At 41.8% G+C, this 22,959-nt stretch overlaps 1 protein-coding gene across 2 annotated transcripts in view; it reads right to left on the bottom strand.

Moving 5' to 3' along the window:
- Nucleotides 1-22,959, bottom strand: part of ARHGAP32 (Rho GTPase activating protein 32) — a 263,161-nt gene that overhangs the window by 182,581 nt on the left and 57,621 nt on the right. The gene's annotated exons all lie outside the window — the stretch shown is intronic.

Below are 22,959 nucleotides of genomic sequence, written 5' to 3'. Positions count from 1 at the left end.
ACAATCTGCAAACTCTATTAGTAACTTCTTCTAGTCTGCTGTGCTTTATTTTTCATGTAGTAAATGAACAGGTTACACCATCCAGACCCGATGCCTCCCATTATGTTTTGGAAAACCTACAGGAGAGTGCACAGTTAGTCAAAACCAACCCCTTCTCTTCTCGGATGGAGATTGATATCATCTTCTACTCCCATTATTTAATTAAAGCTTTCAGCACACTCTTGTTTTATTGTAAACGCAGCAGTAATTAAATATGTTCTCTAAAAGTGACATCATTTTGTTTTCCCAGCACGTGCAAACGGATCTAATAAACTGTTAGAATAGAAGATTTCCTACCACACAAAGTGCGTTTGCACATGAAACTTCCTGCTAGGCCCCACTCACACCATGACAACACTTCCCACTTCTCGGTTGCCGTAAACAGCGAGCACCAATCGTTTACACACAAAGCAATGCAGTCAGAAATGGTGACAGAGAACGCTGAACCAACCCCTTCCTCAGATTTGGTGTCTTATTTTCCACCAGCATGCTGCCACACACTCGCAGAGAGCTGGTCAGGCTCAATTTCCTTTATCACGCTCAAGATGCCTTCATAGGTAGTAAAAAGCATCATTTTCACTAAGTTCTGAGGTTCATGACAGTAGCAAAAGGTATTCCTTGAGGTGCACTTTTTTCCTTCCTGTCCTGCTCGTACATACCATCAGAAAATGTCAAACATTAATGAGTACTGTTTCTCTGATTTCACTAATTTAGACAGTGTTTTAGGAGAGCTGGGAAAGAGGAATGTTTGGGCCAGATTTAGGAAAGGATGTTTGAGACAAAGCAGTAGGCGTATGAGTAACGTATTCATGAAATCAGCAGAAGCAAGTATACTTCACCCAGTCAGAGGTTACATCTGCACTTATTCTAATGCACCATATATTCAACTTACTGGCTACTAGCTTCCTTTGAATTCCTAATACATATTTTTCCGAAGACAGTTATATCACAATCTTTATGAAATACACATGCCAAGGTAAAGTCATTACCAAGAGCGAGCATATAACAAGTATTAAGAAGTACCTGCAGCTTCTAGGTCAATATTTCCCCTCTTTAATCAGCACTGAAGATGATGAAAGTTATTTCCAAAACCAGTATTTCTCGTTTGCTACCTGTGCTGCACACATGACTGTACTCCCTACTGATCAGCATTTCCATAACCCGATGAGTGACAATAAAATGCCTTTAAAACCCCACACAAAGGCAGTTCACAGAGGACTCTACCGCCAGGAATCTCAGCGCTGGGGCTGGAGCTCCCCACGCATGACTTGGCAGCCGAAGGGAGTGGAACATCAACGAAGAGCCCATCAGCACTCAGCGAAGGGAGGACAGTGACACTAACTCGCCTTGTGCTGATCACTGGTGCGGTGCCCGGCGGTCACACTCACCCACTGCCCCGGAGTTTTCAACGCCATGACCCTGCCAGTACCTTTTTTCCTTCTCCTGCGCCTGGCACTCTCCTCCCGCTGGTGCAGTGAGCCACGGGAGCAGCACTGCCTTACTGCAACCTCTCGCCTTTCATTAAGATGACGGGGTCTAAATAAATCTATTCTCCAGAAAGTCACATCTGGTGCATTAACCTGGGGCCCCCTGACTACAATGCAGCTCTGAGTCAGTACTATTTAGTAACCAGCCTGTTTCTTTAACTTTTTGACTCATTTTAGAAAAACGTGTGCTGGAACACTACGTATCCTGCAGTTTTACTGCATGCTTGTCTTTGCAGTTTTACTGCATCCTATTGTCTCGCAGAGGTCCTAGTGTTTTCAAATGGGCAGGCGCAGACAATAGCATCCCTGAGTATGACATGTTTGATGTCTCTTTTAGGCCAAACAGTCAAACAACAACCCTTTTTTTTCTAGCAGGTAACACCAGTGTAAGTTGCCAGAGATGTATTGTCCTCAAAACTCCACGCAATACCACATCATACATTTTATCTATAATTGCACAAGTCCTTTTTTCCAGTAAGTAGCAGTCTGAAGGTCTTTCCTAGGAGTCTTTCAATTTCTGTGCATCCAGACTCCCTGATAATATTTTTTTCCTTAGCAGGCACCAAGAAAACTTTGTGTATGCACAAGAGAGAATAGGCCAAAAAAAAGTTGCCTTCTGTTCTTCTATGAGCCACTGGGGATTTGTCAAAAATTTTCCCCATACAGAGGCACATCGTGATTCAAAAGGAGGCCAGGTACTAATTAAAAAGCCTGTGTGGGCATCAGCTGGTGTTCAACAACATTTTTACATCTCAATGGGTATTTGTTACCAACGCCATATCCTATGTCGATATATTGTTAGCTGTAATCAGATACAGAATCTCATTTGCAAAGTCTGCTGCATCAGTGAGATCAGCACCTTGTCTTCCCCTTGTTGCTGTGGAGCTGGAGTTCATGAGATGCATTACGTACTCTGAAGCCAAAGAGGTATTTCAGGGTACTTCAACATGATATACAAAAATAATTTTAAAACGTACACACGTGTTGCTGTCATTTCCCTGTAGGAGACAAAGAACAACTTTACAAGGCAGAGAGCATTTCCTGAGCGCCTCTTCCAGCACCCAAAACTCCACCTTTACCCAGCAAGAAGGGAAGATGAAGTCAGCTGCTTATCTGCGTATATTGATAAAGCCCCACACAGAGCAGGAGATGCTGCCACATACAACACAATTCTACGTGAAGCTGTACTTAAGATCCCCTTCAGAGGGAACAAAAAGTGTGTGCGTATTTATACACGCCCATGCAGAAAAAATATCTTGCCTGCTGTTTTTCAAGGAGCTGTGGAGAAATGGGGAAATATTTTTGTTGCCAGACCAACCACTGGGACTTACATGACCTGCATAAACGTCGCTGGGAATGGCCATGACCTTGAATTATAAGCACATCAGAATACAATGTGCAAGACTCAAATGTTAGAATTTCTTGTCGTTTCACTGCAAGTCTCTCAGCATTTCATATATTCAAAGCTCCAGCCATGGAGTCAAACAGTGAAGACATTCTCAGCTTTCACTATAATTATTAAATCATCTTGCAGAGGAAGGGTGAACAACATGACCCATCTTGCACTTAAAAACTCAAACTGGAGGGCAAATTAAAAAAAATAATAATAAAGTGCACCTTAAAAGGCATAATTTTTAAAGTAAACCTTGTGATTTTTCAGCAAATTGACTGCTTTCTTTTAAATGCTTGAGGGGTCAGTCATACATAGATGAAAAGCCACTCTAGTAGATCAGCGTTTCTTTAGAACGAGTCTTTTGGTCTCTGGAGCGACTGCATATACGCAGCCTAATTTAGGCAGGAAAAAAACCAAAGAATGGCAAAACCCACCATCTTCAGTAATAAAGTAGCACAGGCCAGCACTAGGATAAGGTATTATCATATAATAGAAGAGATGAATGGCTGGAAGAAGCTGAAAGAGAGGCTAGAATTAAAAAGATGGAGAAATCCTTTTGGGAGCCCTGGTAATTTTATTCCGATCTCTCTAAATTAAGTGTTACGCTCACTCTGTTCAAGCACAGGACTATGAGTCAGCACTGGACCACACATCACTCTTCACTTCTCTCACTCATAAAAGGGAAGCACGTCGCAGATGAGACTCGTGCCCTGGCCAGCCTCAAGCATAGGCGAAAGAAACTTAACATCAACGGGCAGAAAAAAATCCCAAACCCTCCACACCTGACAACAGCGAGATGTTCTAACCAAACAAATTTCAAACTCAGCTGCACACTTATAAAATGTCGATCTACTGCATTAGGACACCAAACAATGCAACAAACATAAAGATATCCATACTATTTCCATCAATTAACTTATTTTCCATTCATTTGAAAGAGTACAGAAAAAGCTATAACATATGCAAGCAAGTAATACATTTCTCACTCTATCTACTCCTGTGTATACACTAGTTCAGTAACATCAGAATCTCCCAAAAGGTAGATACATGCTCCTAACCCAGTTGCACAAGTTTTAAGACAGGCCTTCTCTTTCACACAACTTGATCTCATTCCTTCATCTAACAGTTGCCTGTAAAAAGCAAGTCAGATCTGCCAGTAAAGCAGTTGCGAAGGAAGAAAAACAGAAAATATGTCATTATTTACCTCATGATATTACTTTTCCCCTTCTCACTTAATCTGGGATGGATGCCTGCTTGGGCTATTACCAGTAGAATAAAGGTCGTAACCCCACTGTACTCAACACAAAAGGAAACACGTAACTGAAAATAAACTGCAATTTTCTGTTTATTTCTGTCATGATAATTTATAAGGTATCAAGAGTCAACCAAAACCCAGAAAAATAGTTTACAAAATCAGCTTTAACTTTTGTTCTTTTAGTAATGTTTTTCAGAAATTTAACATCACAGCTGTTAAAGCACCCAAATATATCAAGTATATTTGTGTTAGCACCCAAATATATCAAGTATTTTTAACATCTGCACTACTGATCAAAGGAGCGGAAAGTACTGAAAAGGCCTAGAAGGAGGTTTCTGCCCCATGAACTAGCACGGTGTGCTTACACTATTTTTCTCAATGACATTGAAATTTGCATTTATACAGCACCTTGCAGGAACGTCACATGTGTCACTAAACCTATCTCCACAGAATCCTGAGAAAAAGTGCTTCGCAAAATCACTAAGTGGTATCAAATTCTCTCACAGGGTTGTACACCAGAGGGTATGAGTCATTTTGGAGAGCTGCAGGCTGCTGATGGAGTCCAGGCTTGAATGGGAGTTAGAGCCACTGATAATCTGTGGAACCACTAGACTTCTACATGAATTTTTTTTTTTTTTCCTCTGGCCCTAGAGTAACCCATCATGACTTTTCAAATTCACACCAATTTAATTTTCAAAGTAGCAAGTCTGAAAGACTTGCACACAGAGACCCCTCCACCCTTGCAAATCAAGTCTTCACTGATACTTTTCTGTCTGCAAACAAACTAAGTAGGATTCTTCAACATTATGTACTTTGACAGGACTCAACATTAGGTGCCAGATTTAAGGAGCAGCTGCATTCCAGCTGGCACAGCTACACACGCTCTTCCTTGCACAGTGAGCAGCCAAGAAGGTTCAAGCAATTCCAGCCCTGCTCTTTCTGGTGGCTTTCCTGGCTGTTTTCTGTGTAAATGTGGTCCAGTATACATTCCATTGTTCAACTGACTGCACATTGACTCATCTGAAAATAATTTAGAGGATTTATAATTATCTTTGCTTTGATATTTCCTCACCAAAAAAGAAAAAGAAATACGAAAAAATCATAAGAAACTGAATTCAATATTCCTTGAATCTTTATCTTCACAAAGCCTTGTGGCCAAGAAGTTCAGATTTGCCCTTGCCATATCATACTAGCATTTCTGAACTGAGCACGTAACTGAGTAACTAGTTCTCAGGGGGCTAAAGTTTTCTCCTGAAGTTTCAAGCAGCAAAGCAAAGACCAGTATTCACTGCTTGTGCAGCCAACGGCTCTGCAGACCCTGCAAATCCCACGGCTCTTCTTAGAGGGACAGTGTCCCAAATGGAGAAAATAAAGAATTTTGAGATTTAAAAGTATCTAGAATTTAGATTTTAAATGAGCAAAGAGGTCATCCTGATCTTAAAAAGCAATAAAAGGGATTGGAAGAGGTCAGCATAAACAGGCGCAATACAGAACATAACATTGTATTCGGGGTCTGCCCGCATCTGGAATTATTTGTGAGCAGCTGTTCCTGAGAAGTTCCATGTGCGGTCAAGCCCTTGAAAGGGAGAATGTATTCAAAATGGGAGATGTTTGCTGAAGAAAAGGGTTTTGTGTGATTTGGGTGTCTCTAATGTTTGTTAACATACACTGAAGCATGGAGAAAAGAAGTAGTATTCCTACAAGTAATCAGTCCTACACACAAGCCAAAAAGCAACATCTCCACCAAGCTACCTACTGCTCAAGAACTGGAGAGAAGCCGTTTTTGTCAGCTGGAGACATACCACCAGGAAATTAGGGGAAACTAATTAAAAAACAGACCTGCACCTTAAACAGAAAGGGCTGTGAGCTACAGATGTGCACAGAGATCTAACATGGAGACTGGTGGAGAGTTCCACAAAACATGTACCACAACCATTAACATCTCGACAATGCTAAAGGCACTGAGTAAAAGAGGCACAGGAACACAACACTGCTTCAAAATTAATACTGAGCTGTGGTTTTGGATATTTTTTTTTTTAAATAAAACTATGCACAGTTCTCCCTCATTCAGGTTTTGTTTTTAAGAAAAAGCTTCTAATTTTGCACTCATAATCAATCATGGATGCTTTTATGAGCAGGGGAAAATGTAATTCAGGTGGCAATCTGTATTCACAAATCAGACTGTGGGCTATAGCACTTGAAAACAAACCGACTGCCTATTAGCCTGAAGCAGGTGAAGAAAGCCAAGGCAAGGAGGTAAGTACCAAGTGCTTCACAACAACGCTATGCACATACACCATACCTAACTGGGAGAAAAAGGGAAGAAATCGGTATGTCTAACGTGGCTTTTTCCCCACAAGAACTCCACTTGCGGTGCTGTGAGCTGTCACAGCAGTTTTTCCAGTAGCATAATTATCTCTCTATGAAACTTGCTTCCCTCTTCAGAGTATCACGGGGGGGAAGGAGGAGGGTGTTTGTCTTTTCTTTCCAATAATGAACCCCCTGGCTGGCAGCCTCAGCATCTCTTCTCTGCTTCTTAAAATCACGCTGGCTCCAAGGCTACAGATTGAGGCTTAGCTACTCCATCATCCCAGCAACCAAATCTACAACATCTTACATAAAGAACAACTCTTAGCTCTGCCAATGCAACCCCCATACAAGAGCAACAGAGCTCTGACACTTTCACAGCTTCCCATGGGGATTTAAGTATCAGATATGGAAGCGATCAGAGGCTCGTTAATCTCATTATATTGCTCCTGCAAAAAGCTATGAGCAGCCGTGGCAGTATTAAATAAATTAGTTTGTAGACAAAAAAAAAAGTCAACACAGCTTTGGTTAACCTTCTGGGCATGAATTTAATGGCTCTCTGCAACCACAAATACTAGGATTTAAGAACAACCGCCTTCTGAAATTGATATCTTACATTGGCCTTGTTTCCCCCAATCATTAATAGGGAACGGAGATTTTCAGTCTATGAAAATCTAAGTATTTTCATGTGTGCCCATAAGCAGCTCCCTTGGTAGTACAAGAAGCTGGGAAAGTCCCCTTTTAAAGGGAAGCTGTCAACACTGTGCATGAGATGAAACTCTGCGAAATTAAGACATCATTGTAGTTTCCTCCTCTTATTTTTTGCAACCCATGCCTTGTTCCTGGCTAGGAAAAGTACTCCATCTAGTCTGCTCTTCTTCCAGTGTACCATATGAGATCAATTTAACCTCAGAATATTCTTCAAATCTGCTCCTACACTCTGGACATTCCCCTAGACTAAAACTACCAAGAGTTAGTTTCGAAGCAGGTTTTGTTTACGCAAAAGCATCTTAAAAGTAGTTTTCACAAGCTGGGATGGCTTCCTGGCACTGTTTTCCAAGGAGAATATCTGAGTTCCAGACACATGAACAAATGTGTAACGTTCTGACCGCATGCCTGGGGTCAGAACTCACTCTTTTTTCACGTGCATCAAGGGGCTTGCTTGATGCCATACAAAGTCCCAGCCTTACCGCTGTATCACTGATGGAAAACACAGAAATACTGTGGCACAGTCCTTCTTCCCATCACTTCCAATTACAAGATCTGTTCAGAACCCACAAAAAAAATTAGTGTAGTAAGTCTTTTAGTACTCTTTATTTACCTTTTGACTCTTGATTTCATGGTATGTATCGATATGGTCCTCAAAGTTTTTCTCCCAGAACATTTTCATATAAAAAACAAATAGATTTTCAAAAATTTTTCTCCCAGAACATTTTCATAGAAAAAAAATAGATTTTCACACAGTCATTGTAGGCCTATGCACTCAGCATAGTCGGATATTTTATGTAAACTTTTAAAAAGCATGACATGCATTGGTCCAGCACACTTTCACTCCTAAAACAATTCAGCACAGTGACACTGAACAAGCTGCAGAGAGACACAAAGTATGTTTACAAATTACACTTACAAAGTAAAGCTATTCCAGTAAAGTATCAGTAAGAGAAAACATAGAGAACAACAGAACTAAAAGGCCTGAAAACTCTGTATTTATGTTTCCGAAAAAAAAAAGTTGTGTAATATCTTGTTACATTTCACTTTTTAAAAGGGTAAAACCTTCTGCAATACACAAATGAAGAAATGTGGCCAGAAATTAAGGCATGTTTGCATGGTTAAAACACTCCTTAAGGGCTGAAATCTCATCTGCCACATTCCAATCCTGAACAAGGTTTGGAGCACTAATTTATAAACCCTGAGGGAAAAACGTTGAGAAATCCTTGACTATTCAATAGCGCTGCGAATAGGAAAACTGCTGTATAATACATAACGAAAAGAAGAAAACGCACATTGCTGGAGTTCATTAGTGTGTCACGTTTAGTTTACAGCAGCGAGCTGCACCCAGAGACTCGGATCAAGTGGAGAGTCATAACAACAGAACTGCCCCCTCTAAGAGTGGTTAAACCCCATCAGGACTACACACGGAGTTAAATTCATTTGCCAAGAGAGAGCAAACCATTAGCACCGCCTGTGTACCAAACAAAACCATCATCTTATTTCAGAAAAAGCAATAGGATGCTTGTGATCACCCAGCTAAAATTGCCCCCAGCTTGAACTGACTGAATTAAAAAACAAAGAGCTGTGTTGAACTCTTGGCATGCTAATGTAACAGGGGCTTTCGAGTCTTTAACGTTATGAGAAGTGTCAGGTTAAAAGTCCTTCCCCAAGTTTGATTAACCAGAGATTTCAGACCTCCAAGGAGCTTCAAAACGAACCTAGAGTAATTGCAAATATGTAACCCAACAAGCAGTAATGCACTGTCATCTTCTGGATGCTTCAGAAGTTTATTCAGCCATGGGACTTACTGAAAGGGAATGCAAGGCTGGGCAACCCTTTATAAATTAAAGTGGAGGCCACGACAGTCATCTAACGCAGCTGATCCAACACACAGACCTTCTCAGAGGTCACGCTCAGTTCTGCTGACGTTGTGCTGCCAAGTTGCCACCACCGCCTCTTGTAATGGAGCACGGTCTGTGCCACCACCTCGGACCAGACGCTGGCTGCTATCAGCTTTGAAAGAAAACTGCAACAGATCTTTTGGTAGGTATTGAGCTTTTACTGCTGTTTTACCCAAAGAAAGAAGACCAGATTAGAGTAGGGATTGCGTAAGAAAGGCAACTGACGGGAAAAAAAGGTATTACGTCACCTCTGAGGTGTCTCCAGAGGTGCTGGGATAACAAATTTCACACTCACAGTTTCAGAAGGAATGAACACAGGACACAAGAAAAGCCAGAATATAAACGGTGCTTCAAAGCAAGGGCACGAAGTTCAAATTCCTCCCATCATCCCCCCTCTAAATCACGCTCTGGTCCCTGCCATGAGGCCAGAACAACGCAGCAGGCACGACTGTGAAGTTCACCTAAGAGCTGAGGTTTGTATTTTAATTTGCTTTCTGGATATACACTTAAACATGCTTGCAAACATTTTTTTTTTCCCTCCAGAAACAGTACAGAGAAAGCTCTTTCAACAAAAACAAACAAGAACACCACAGTTAAGTAATAACAGTATGTTGCCATTCTAAGAAACCAAATGAAACTGAGGAGCTGCCTGCTCTACTTCTCAGCCCCTGCCACTGCATCCTGTTACTATTTCCAGTATACATTCATTCCAAGGAATACACAAAAGGTGTACATCTGCCTTTTCTTCTTTTTACATGAATACACGTTGAATCCACCTTGTTCTGACTCAACAGCTAAATAGCTGCCTGCTTTGGTCTTTATCCTCGTGATTGGAAAGCTCAGACCCCGTCCCAGTTCTTCTGCTTCCTGTCCATCGCATCCACCATTTCAAAGTCACCTTATTTCTCCCTTCCACCACCTATTCTGTGGTGGTTTTTTTCCTTTTCTCCAGGCTGATGACTGAATGGAAGCTAGGAAGAACACTCCTTTTTAAGATATAGGACCATTGGTGAAAAATAGAGGATTTACTTTCCCTTAGTGACCGCTGCCATGAGCGGAATATCAAAACATTACATTCTGGTTCTTGATACCAGGGCCTGAAGTTTTCAGAAAATATCAATGAGAAGAAACATTGTTCAAAGCAAAGAAAGATTAAACCAAAAAGCTTGATTTTTTTTTTTTAAATTCTTGATATAAATGCAGGATGTTTTCCACAGAGGGCATCCTGGGGGGCTGGAGAGAGCCCACTCCTGGGCGCTGGAGCATGGGAGAGCTGTGTAAGGGGAGGCGGAGGGCCCATTGAGGTCAGGAGCGAAGGCAGTTCAGCAGTCCCTGGGCAGCTCTAGCAGACGTGCCAAGTCACCCAGAACCGGTTATGCATAACATAAATCACCAAAGACGGGCCTGGAAGAAGATGCTATCTATCCGAGGTAACATACACCGCTCTGCTGCTCGTGCTGTGCTCCGGCTGGCCCTTGGAACGCCTGCTCTTCCACAAGCTCAGAGAATCGCTGATCTCTGTCCCTCTTCCCCTCCAGGCAAAAAGCTACTGCTACAGGTAGGGCAAGGATTCGACAACCCTTAGATGTACCACACAGAACAGGATTTTTTTTTTTTTTCCATGAAGAAAATATGCATCAGCACAGTTCATTCCATGTAGATTTACGTCAATAATCAGAAAACTCCCCACACTGCAAGGATCAGTCAGGAGCACTGGACTGAGAGTTTGAAGTTAAAAATACTTCTATAATCCTATTAAATGCAAGTCTTGCTTCTAAGAAACAATACAAATTTTTATCCCTATGCTGAAAAGGAAGACACTAAGGGAACATATGTAAGAGGTCTCCCCTTCAGAGAGTCAACCATAATAAGCTAACACAAAGTTCTGCCATGCCTTGGACTATCTGCACAAGTGGTGGGAAAAAAAAAAGGGGACTGTCACTGCCAGAACTAAAACATATTTAATCTGCAGACTTCCCTGAAATGCAAGAGCCGTTTGGAAGAAAACTGCATAGGTTGTATCAAACCCTTGCTAAACTTCATCTGTCTTTAGCCACAGACCTGGCATTCCACACACTGACATTGCCAGCTACTCACAAATGTCAGAGTTTTCATTTGGAGTGAGCTCCACACATTCCCATGGGAATTCACACCAAACAAAAATCCTACCCTGTTCCAATTTACAAAATCCTCTACAGCATGTGTGCGTCTGGATACATGGGTGACAATATATTGCATATACTGTGCTTTTTCCGTCACAAAGCAAGTTGTGGAGGGTAAAGGCTTCGGCATTAGCACACTATACACAATTTTTAAATACGGTTTTGTTTCTAAGTAAGGGGAACCAAAATTACCTAACGAGCTTTCTCACGGTACCTGAGTCGCTAGGTAGTACAAACAATGGGAAGATATTCAGCTACAGCTTTCCTAAGGACAAATACTTCAAGAAAGAAAGAAAACGCAGACAAATTCAGAGAAATTTTGCAGTGCTGGTAGGAGCTACTCTCCTTCAGTCCCTGGCCGTGTAAACTGAAGTGGGTGGAGTTCGCATAAATTATCGAGACTTTGTTGATAATGTATTACACAGTGCCATAAGAACCCGCGTCTCCAGCTTCCGGCAGCTATGTTCATAAATAACTTTAGTTTGGTAGAAACAGCCTTGATCTGTAAACCAGGTAGGTGGTAACAGCATGCCCAAGACAGCAAGTTTTAAATTATACTGGTTCCCCAACTCCCTCCTTTTTTCCACCAGTAAATATTTATGCACTCTCAGCCCTGAAGTAGAAAAATCTCAATTGAACTGCAACAGCACTCGGCTTATTTCCTATCAGCCACAGCACAAATCCAAGCCTAGGGTGAAGGAGACGATTTGCCACGAAGATAACCAGCACTGTCTCATTCCACAAGAATTTTAACTACACGATAACCTGGCCCTCCAGAACTATAAACCCATACCGTATCAACAGCACTTAGTTATCCATTAGAAAGGAAAAAAAAATAATAAATACTCGCAGCACAGAGCCCTTGTGACTTGCTGTTTTCACACAGCCAGAGTATGGGCTCTGCTCTGCTACAGACAGGATATATTGTATTTTTGATTAAAAAATGCAAGTTTCAGTCGTGCTAATAACCACATAACTTTACAGGAAAATGCCTCAAGGACCACTGTTACACGAAAAACAGGATGCAAAATTATACTTTGCCTGCTTTCTACATGCTAGTGTAACCTACCCAGTGTAATCTGATTGAGGGAGGTAATTAACCTTTCTCCATTCAAATACTCAACCACTTAAAAGATACACAGTCATACATATGCTTCGAAATACACTAAAAATTAAAATGAAATTGCCTTTACAACGTGAAAATGACACGCTTGCCTTTTAAAATCATGCTCTACATTTTGATTAGACATTGCTGGCTGCGACCAGTTGTGAAACAATTACATCCCTCGGAGACACGGTACCGCTTTAATACTCCATTTATGAGAAAAGAGGGGTAAAAAAAAAAAAAAAAGGAGGAAGAAAGCATTTATCTGTGGGCGATTTCTCGCTGGCACTGACCTTTCCGATCCATGCGGAGCGCTCCCCGTGCCCGCCGCGCAGAGCCGGGGGAGCGCGGCCGCAGCCCCGCCGGTCCCTCCCTCCATGTTGCGCACACACTCACACTCGCACTCACACTCACACTCACCCTCGCTCTGCAGGAGCAGCTGGCTGGAGGCTGCCGGGGGGGGAGGAGAAAGGGCTGAGGTTGTGTGTGTCTCCCCCCCCGCCCCCCGCCTCCTGTTTAATGACACGGTACACGAACACGAGCAGCTTTTCTGTCACAGGCTGGCTCCGGTGTGGGCTCCGCCGAGATCCTCTCAAACACCGGATTTTAACACCCCCCCACCCGAAAAGGTGTGTATAACCGAAAAGCACAAACCAGCTCGCAATTGTGGGTTCCCATCCTGCCCTCCCTCACCAGCACTGATTCATGTTTTCCTGAGGCTGTTAGAGGCATTTCAGCTGTAACCCTTTGCGAGCTGGAGGGAGGGAGAGGAATTTCTTTGTCCTGTGCCCCTCGCATCCACGCGGGCATCTTCTTACCTGCTCTGGATGGTTTTACCCCTAAATAAAACTCGAGCAACTCTGATACAAGTGACCAGTAAGAGTCATAAGGGCAGGAGCCTATTCCCCCTTCTGCCAACTGTGTAACCTTGGATGTATCACGTTAATGCATTTGCTTCCTTCTTTTTGAAAACTGGATAATATTTACTGGGTTCCCAGAGGAGACTTGCAAGGCTTTAATTTATTTCTGTGTTTATGCAGCCAGTGTTAAAAGTAGCTGTGCAAAACTGGTATTACATTTCCTAGTTTACACAGTAAACCATAAATAGGAAATAAGTATTACCCAACTTTCAAATCCCATTAAAAGCCCGAAATCTTTCATCAGACCACCGCTGCAGCAGGCTAGATGATTAGATATCCATAAGAGGCAGTGAGGTCTAGCAAATAAAGATGAAAGCTTGGATGATGGATGACTGGCTTTCAGTCCTGGCTTTGCCATTAGCTTGCTGCATGACCTTGATCAAGTCGTTTTAATCTTTCTGTATGGGTACAAAACGTAGAGCTATTTTCACCTCTGTAAAATGGCCCAAGATTTTTGTATTATTGTTACTGCTACTCTTTGAGCTGGAGCTTCAGCAAACATGCAAGCTGTACTTTGTAACTAATAATACTAGATACTGTCTGGACACAGCCCATGGAAACTCAAAATATAATCTGAAGCTACCCGATTTTGCACATAGTTCCCTTCAAGTCAGGACTGCTGAGGATTTTCTTGATTATCAGCTGTAAGTGAAGATTTCAGGTGTGTGAAATACTGTATGCTCTTTGGACTCAATGAGATACCAAGTTTAGAACAACAAAAAAAAGATTTATGAAATAAAACCCCTTTTTTTTGTTTAAAATTCAACAGAAGAGGCTACAAGATCCCAAGTTTTGACAGAACAGTCAGTACAACTCTGTTCTTTTTCTTAGTTTTAAATGGTTGGATCAACGTTGTTTGCTAAATGCTGTATAACCGAGTGACAATAACCTTGTTAATTAGGCCTAATGCATAAGGACACAGTCATGCCAACCATTAGCTCAGCAGTTACAGGAGCAGGGGAAGATGCAAGCCTGGCAAAGCCTGAGCAAAGTCAAACAGGTTATACCCGTTCTGTGCCTAGAAAGCCTAACGATTGTTTCTAAATCCCTTTCTCCCCACGCTAATTTTTCTTTGTTTCACCAAAACAGACATGCAGGAATGGGGCAAGCTAAAGATAGAAGAACTGAATAGGAAACAACATGCCTGTTTAGAAAAAAACCTATTCTGAGGTTGCATCAGTAGCTGCTGGGCTTCAGGAACTATTACAACCCTTTTCCTTCCCCCTCCACCACCCCCACCTGCTTCCCTGTGGCAGAGCCCAAAACATACTGAATGGATTCATTTCAGGGACTAACTATATCCCTCAACTTGTGGTTTTGACCCGAGTTGAGTGGGTAATTCAATTCAACTAGAGTCAGACTTCCTGACAGGAGAAAACAGAAGCACACTGCAAAAGCAAAGGTGTCTGCACAAGGCAATGGGGACAGACATCTGTGGTGGTCCAGGACCCCAAAGCACCAACATTAAGGAGATCACAAGGCGAGAAAATGTGTGGAAATTCACCACTCAACTGTACTACAATAAATACTCTGCTGCACCCTAAGGTAACCACAGAGAGAGGATAATCTACTACTTAAAAGAGCAGAGTGAAAACCCAGCTCCGTAGCTGCTAGTAGAAGTGATCAGTGTTCAAGCCAAGCTGAACAAAACAGTAACAAACATAAAGGAAAAACAAAAGCTGTCATTTTATAAAGTGATAAAGCATAAAAACCTCAACAGATACTGTCCACGCTGCATCTGTTGTAGCTTAAGGTCTACTATCGTGCTTAACAGCAGAGTGGAAGTAGCTGTGGGGGAAATTTAAGCAAACGTATTTATGGTTCAGCTCCAAGAGAGGCTCTTGCCAACTAACTGGAACCAATTACTATTACAGAGAAGATGGATTTACTAGTGCAGAGGAGTTTAGCATATCCCCTACCAACAGCATCCAGGCGTTTGGGGCACAGGAGAAGCTGAGACCCTGCTGCTGCTTTTCACGCTCTATGACGTTATCACTGCCAGCCCTGCTAGGAGATACCATCTCCAGCTCCTCCTTCCAGCTCGTTTGTCTTCATCCAGTACTACCTGTTGTCTTGCACTTGGGCTGTAAATTCACCAAGGCCAGAGACTCTTCTCTGCCTTTTATTTGCACATTTTTCAGCATGGTACAGCTTTTTTTCCAAGACCAGGGCTCTGGATTCTGTAGTTAAACAATAATAAGTATTTTGTTTCACAGCTGACAAGAACTCACCTATTATTAAGAAATACTGCTGTGCACATATGATGTCACGTTTTAAAAAGGTCTTTAAGCCATCTCTTAGAAGACCAGGCTCAAAAATATGGTACGGTTTGATGCAAACTAACACAGCTTTACTGCACACGAGCTTGATTATTTCTGCTGGAGACAAGTTTTGACAGTAATGGATCATTTTTCTAACACAGACAAGATCTGGTCTCCAGTCAGCCACAATTTATTCTTATTTAGGGCTTAAATTATCATAATAATAGCAAAACAAATTAAAATTTTGACCCAAATTGTGGTATTTTTTTTTTTAAATTAAGAGAACAGAGCAGAATGGTATCACTAACTGCAAACTCCAATTTGCTGCTAAATTAGCAATAAGCTTGGAAACATTTTCTCTCTTAATCCTTAGGGTAACAGAGGGTAGTGCAGAATCAAATTTAAGAACAAATCTCCAATCTGGAAAGCTTCTTTATGACACAGTTGCAGTCATGACCAACTTACTAACTTCCAGGTTGATATAGCTCATGAGAATGATAATTAGATTTACATAATGATTCAGCTTTCTACTAGCTAAATAAACTTTGCAAGACTGCAACAAGAACTCCTGTTTCAGACAATTCTCTCCTAACAGAAACTTCTGTCAACCACTTAAAGATCATCCAACTTGAATACCACTTGTCACCTCTGTCAGTACAATTCATTCCTCCTTCCATAGTTTCTCTGAGTTTAAGCACCATTCCATTTAAAAAGATAAAAATGGCAAGTAAGTGTGGATTTTAAATTTAACTTCTTCGATTGCTTGAGGTTATCTAGGCAAAGAAAGAATAAGGATGCTGCAAGACAGCCTTCCTCCCTTGCTCTTAATATAATTTCTCATTACATTAAAAATGGATTGCAATTAATAATGTATGCATGACACACTAATGTAGGACCGCTTTTGAGTCCAAAACAAATGAATTTAATGGGAAAATATTTCAATGTTGGGATATACATCTTTTTGAATAAACGACTTGAAGCAACACCATTCTCATACTGTATATGCAACCACAATTTTAGCTAAGGCATTGCTCAATACACACTGAAGCAAGTGCAGGAAACACGAAGAACTGGACAGCGGGAACCAAGAAACTAAAATATTTAAAAGAAAATCTTGCTGCTAGCCCAAGATGAGAACTATTTTATTGCTAATTGATGACATAGGTCACAAACTGCTCTCTACTGAAGCATATGACAGGACATTTGCCTTCTCATTCATGGCCTGCTCAATCTCACGTTATATGAAAAATGGGGGGGTTTTTATACCGGAAGGACTCGGTGAATCACAACACAAGAAAGAGAACTAGACTGCAATTTCTGACCGACAAAACATACGTAAAAGCCTTTCAACCCCTCACCACATCAGACGCTCCTTTTGTATGGTTAAAGTTAAATGAATTTCTGAAGGGCTGGTTCCCCATGAAGACAACATAAGCGCTGAGCAGGCTGCAGCAGACACCTTCCAATCCCTGTCCAAAGGGGAGTTTGCATTCCTGTACATTCTCCCGTACAAGAACTATGCTCAAGGCTCTACTTACAAGGCTATTGCCACTACTGCACACCTCCACAATTAATCATCTTCAAAGGCCATTTACACAGCTCTGTATTATTACATCTCCATGCCTGTTAATGCCATGCTGAATTCCTTGGCGTTGACCTTGTTCTTTTGACGACCAACTAATCTACTGCAGATATATTACCAATTTCTCTATAAACAAACTGCAGAGTGTACGTGTATGTGGTAGCAGGGGAAGGAGAAGAGGAGAAACAATTTAGGATCTCAATGAAAAACCAGCCCTGCAGATCAGGACTGCAAGAGGGTGATTGATATGTAGAGAACAACCTCCTCTCACCCTGGCTACCTAACATGAAACATCCTCAACTCCCAATCAAGCCTTTTTTTTTTTTAAAAAAAAAAAAAAGGTGTCAAATACAATTTTTGTTACAACACAGGCTGTTAAAGGAACATTCACCAGCACGGCTCTTGCTAAAGGTGCCAAGCAAGCACGCAGAACAGACAGTGTCCTACCTTCCCCTCTTAAACCCGAGACCAGTTTAAGCCATCGGTCACAGCGCGGGTGCTGTACCTCTGCAAAGATGAGCAGCATCCGCACGACATGTTTTATGACCCTTCTGCACAACACTAATGCAGTAAAGACTGACACACCCACAGTCAAACCACACTGAAACTTTAAAATCCTTTCTTATCTGAATTTTGCACGAAGTGTAAAACTAGGATGTTTATACTTCAGCTTGACTAGAAACAACACGTGAAGAGGAAGCTAAGGAGCAGCTACCTTGCTCTAAATCCTGCATGGGACACGTGGCATGTGTTTTTAAGTCATGAACCATAATCTTCACTGGTGGAATCCCTGCCAGGAGTAGAAGAAACAGGTACTCCCTGCAACTTACTGTTAGTGAAACCTTATTCCAAAGTAAAGAGGAACCAGCCTCGTGAAGCAGACGCTAAACTAGGTGACTAATTTCAGTATTCCCACAGTGCTTTTCTGCCTCCGTCAAACAGTCTGAGCAAGCTGCTGCTCAGTACAAGTTTATGCTTGTACAGATGCTTTGCAACGCTGTGTCCAAGGTGTGTCTGTGCAATCCACCTGCTCGGATCCAGCAGCCTCAACACCTCAGCCACCTGCCCTCTGGGGAATGAGGAACATAGACGGGGAGGGGGGAGCATGTACTTTGAAATGTATTCCCCTCAAATGTGTCTTGGACTTGGAAAAGGAGAACTCCGAGTTACAAAAGAAGCAGCAAGCTTTGTTAAATATTTACATCCTCAGAAACGAGCTATGTAGAAATAGCTCATCAGCCTCACAGCTGCTCAGGTGTAGTTCACGCCTTGGACTTGTTTCCACTTCATTTTTCAATCAGGACTTGAAAACCTGTTTCTCCTGAGCCTAGAGAAAATGCAAGATAAGCTACTAGGACAAGAAAAAGTCATGAGGGGTAGGGAACAGAGACATGAGAAACAAAAACAAGCCCAGTAATTACCACACACAAGTTCTGGGTTTCTCTAGGGTTGGAGAAAACAGAAGCAGGTTCAGTGGCAGAGAGAAGCAGAGGCAGGCTCAGGGACCTGCCAACTGTAAAGAGCTTTGCCACCTTTAAAACTCGTGGGGAAGAGAGCAACAGCCATCTTTTCATTAAAGTTTGATGACACAACTGGACTGCCTATGGTGCAGGAGAGCCAGTTTGAGACGTTCTGTGGTGGAAGGTAGCCAAGTCTGGAATCAAAGTTTGAGTAATAGGGGAACAGATAAAATGGCAACCGGCACAGGCACATTTCACTGCAGCCAGGTCAAAGTCCTCAAAGATAACGGCTTCTTGGCCCCCAAAGGACAGCACCTAAGGGAGCAACTTTTTCTCCAGTGCAAGAGGTCAGCAGTAACAAGGAAACAAAGAACATCCTGGAAGTGATTTGAGCATCTGCATATATATAACCAGAAGAGATTGCACAGTAGTTGAAAAATTTCAAATGCTTCCCCCATCTGTCCATCGCTCTCATTTCTGAGCATCATTCCACATTTCCTCAAGTCCCTTTTCAACCAGCTGCTCTTCACACACAAGTTGATCCTCTCTTTTGTGGTATGAGCTGAAAAACACATGCCAGCTGTTAGCACTGTTGGTAGTCCAGGCCATCAGCCCAGTTCACCTAAAAGCTGTACAGAGATATCTAACAGGATCACGCAGTCTCTCCTCTGCAGCAGGACTGATCTAACGCCACGCTTGCACACCAGCAAGCTTCGCATCTCAGAGAGGTGGGAATTCCATTAAACACCTATCATGTAGCTGTCACGCACCCAGTATCTAAATACACAATCATACAAAGGACTCTGGTTTTCTTTTTTCCCCAGGCATAAAGCTAGCAATATGCTGCTCTGTTCTTGCATTAGCCAGCCATGATTTGACTCACAGGAATACACTGTAGTAATTCTGGTAATAATTCTGCTGCTATCTCACCTGAGTACCCTCTCGGATGAAAGCTTTCAATTAAAATATCCCCCACGATAGTTGCAAGGAGAGAAAGAGAGGAGAATTTCTGTCTTCTCTATCAGTGCCTGTTCTTATCGCAGTCATAATTCTCCTTTCACTCTGACTGACCCTCTCTGAAACAGGCCTACAATTTTGCCTGTTCAGACATTAAAGTTTGCAGATACTGTGGTTTAGTTATCCCCATCTGTATGTTCTCTCCGTTCTACTCTTTTTAATCATGTGAGGGCAGTTACACCTTTGTTTTCCACACTCAACATTCAAGTACTTCATCCAAGCGCCTCACTAGAAGATAGTGCTGATTTCCTCATTGTGAAAAGCAGGGAACCAGAAGAGACAGAAGATGAATGATTATTCAAAAATTACCAAAAATGTCTATGTAATCTCTCAGAGGTTGAATTAAGTGTCATGCCAGGTTCTTCACGTTTACCCAGAAAACAACACATGCTACTTCTTTAGAGATTAGCAATTAAGGGCAGATAATGAAGTCAGGCCACCACATCTCAGGTGGTGAGCCTTAGTGCAGCCTGCATGAAGCTTCACTGACTGAAGCTGGATCCTGCATGGACACTATTGCAGCATGAAGGCATCTTTAAACGACTCTTCATGACCTCTCTCTTGCTCTCATATTGTAAAAAGACATTTTCAGAATCATTCCTCCTCCACGGCAGTTAGAAGTCTGTCTTCAGCCACATCAAATAAGCCAAACCATAAAGCTCACCAAACTTTCACTTTACCCTGCTATTCATCTCTTTTCATTGCTTTACCAGTTTTTTTTTCCCCCTCAACTGCATTCTTTTTCAAGTTCTCATCCTTTCACATTTCCTGCTCTCCACCTTATTACCCCCTGCTTTCTCACTCACATCTTTCGCTTTCCTGCTGTTATTTCAGTCCTTCCACAACCCCTTATCCATATTCTCCTTTCTATTCTTTCATTCATTTTTATAAAACCTTCTCTTTCTCCTTTCCCAAATGTTGCTTTGTAAGAAACTACTTCACCCTGATACAATAAAAAAAAAATACTCTTTTCACGTGAGTCTTGTAATTGTTAATCTTATGGAGAGGGGTTGGAGAAAGTTGAGGAGAGTTGTTTGGTTTTAGTTTTTAGCAACATCCTTCTGCTGTCCCTAAATCAACACTTTATGCCAACAGCTTTTATGGACAAATGAAATGCTAACAAAATCCAGCCAAAGTTAAATCCAGTACCCAGCCTTTCTTCCTTGATACCAGAACCTCACTGCGAATGTTTGAAAAGGTACAGGACCTGATCTCCCAGCAGGCTTGCTGCTTACAAGGGACTCGATCCACCACCACCGGTAACCATTTATCACTAACAATCTTGCAAACTCACTGTTGCACCTGTGCAGCAGCCAGGGATAACAAGACACAGCAGATACCATGTGTCAGCTCACATAATAAGGGAGGAGTTTAGTCAGGTAATTTATCCAGACATGGGACACATTATTATGCTGTAGATATATTTTTTTTTTCCCCCCTCTGAAAAAATGGCTGTGCTAAGCATTCCTTCTCCAGGCACGACACAGGCCACAGTCTCTCCCCTGCTCTGCAGCAAATCTAGAAGCTTAAGAGGTGAAAGAGATCATTACATCAACAGGGACTGCTGAAAAGCAGACAAAGCACGGTGCTGTCGCAGGGTGAGAAACAAGCCTGGCTGCAGGAGGAACAGGAGGAAGGAGTTGGCTGAACGTCTCACACAAACACCAGACAGTTCTGTACCACAGGGCAGGAGCGAGGACTGGGAGAGGAAACGCTTCAGTATTGTTGGTATTCAACCTGTGTTTAAAGCTCTCGGGTTAACCAGCATCAAGCAGGTCATCTCAAATTGGGCACTCGCCTTCATACCAGGCTTCTTCCAGCTTAAATATACTAGGGCTTTTAGCAGGTCAAAATATAAAAGCAATAAAGGAGCTGTGCTAGAAGCTCAAGAATGACTTGGAGCAGCTCGAGAGCCTGCTGGTATCCAGGATGTCACCATCAGAGCCTTGTCAAGGGCTGGAGTTGCAAAGAAAAGTCAAACCGCTAAGAGAAGTGGGGAAAACACAGCAGTATGGATAGGAGTGCTCACAATCTGCTGGAAGAGGCTGTGCTCTGCTCCCAGCACTGGCAGGACTCAATTACTTGCAAATATAACTAGCAGGAACACTCCAAATAAATTAGGTGTGGTAGCAGCCGGGATAGTAAGGGCTGAGGCCACACTTCAGCCTGTGCATTGCAGAAGGTGCCTACTCAACAGAAAGGACACAAATCAACAAACAACTTGAAAGCAACAGGATATGCATAATATTTCAAAATAAGGCTGAAACTTCTCATTGCACAGGGAGAGCGTCTTATCTTTGCCTGCAGGGAGATTATTTGATCAGCCCCAGTTCTATATCTGCAACTTCTCCTCCATTCCCACATTATAAACACACAAATATTCTGTTTTGTGAGGCTTAAAGTAATACTCATGGAAGCTGTCGTCCGATGTCTTTCACTAACTACAGTCATTCTACACCTAGAAAGACATCACAGAGAACCCAGTGAGAGAAACATTTTGCTGTTACTGCCGTTTGTTTGTTTTTTAAACATTGCAGAAGCGGATAACGCATGGAAATGTACCTTACACAGGTTACACAATACAAATGTTGCAAAGCAAGAAATATTACTCCTACTTCTTCTACCCCCAAGGAAAGCCACTGTAGCTCTAGGCTTCTGATGGTCTTCTGATGTTTGAAGAGAAGAATTAATTCTGGCTCCCATTGATAGAATACACCAAAAAATACAGTATACATTTTAATTATAATCTTTTCCTGAAAAAAATCACTGATTTTGTTAAAAACTGAACATAGATGTTTTCTGTTTAAAAATACATTCTGTATTTTCTTATAAGTGCAGCTTCTGGGATTTATCTTTTTTTAAAACACCACTGAAAGCTTTTTAACCCAGCACACAGTTAAATGAGAATAAAATGGCTGTTTTGAACATGAAGAAGAGATTACACTTTTTTTTCTTTTCCTCAAATGGAAAGAAAGGAAGATGAAAGACAAATCTAATTTTCTCTCATTACTATCCATTGATGCACAGAATTTTCTTAATTGCTTTCCTTATGGGTATAATCTAAATGTTTTAAACTATAATAAACCTATGAAGCACCACAAGAAAATAAAAGAAGATTGAGGAAGAGCTTGGGGACTCTTTTAGCAAATTTTTCATTAGTTTTGCATGGAGAACAACATCCAAGAAGCCTGAATGCATGTTACAGCAAAAACCCATAAAAGCACTATGGTCAGGGGAAAAGGACACACAGAAAAGGATATTATGGCCTGGCTTTCCAGAACACCTAATGCACCGGGGTATTGGTTTGGTGGGAAAGGGAATATGAGTTGTTAAACACGTATGCTAGAAAAACAAGCTGT

This window comes from Strix uralensis, chromosome 26 (genome assembly GCF_047716275.1).
Source record: "Strix uralensis isolate ZFMK-TIS-50842 chromosome 26, bStrUra1, whole genome shotgun sequence".
NCBI classification, from domain to species: Eukaryota; Metazoa; Chordata; class Aves; order Strigiformes; family Strigidae; genus Strix; species Strix uralensis.
The sequence above is the reverse complement of the archived record's forward strand: the minus strand, read 5'-3'. Positions and strand labels throughout refer to the sequence as shown.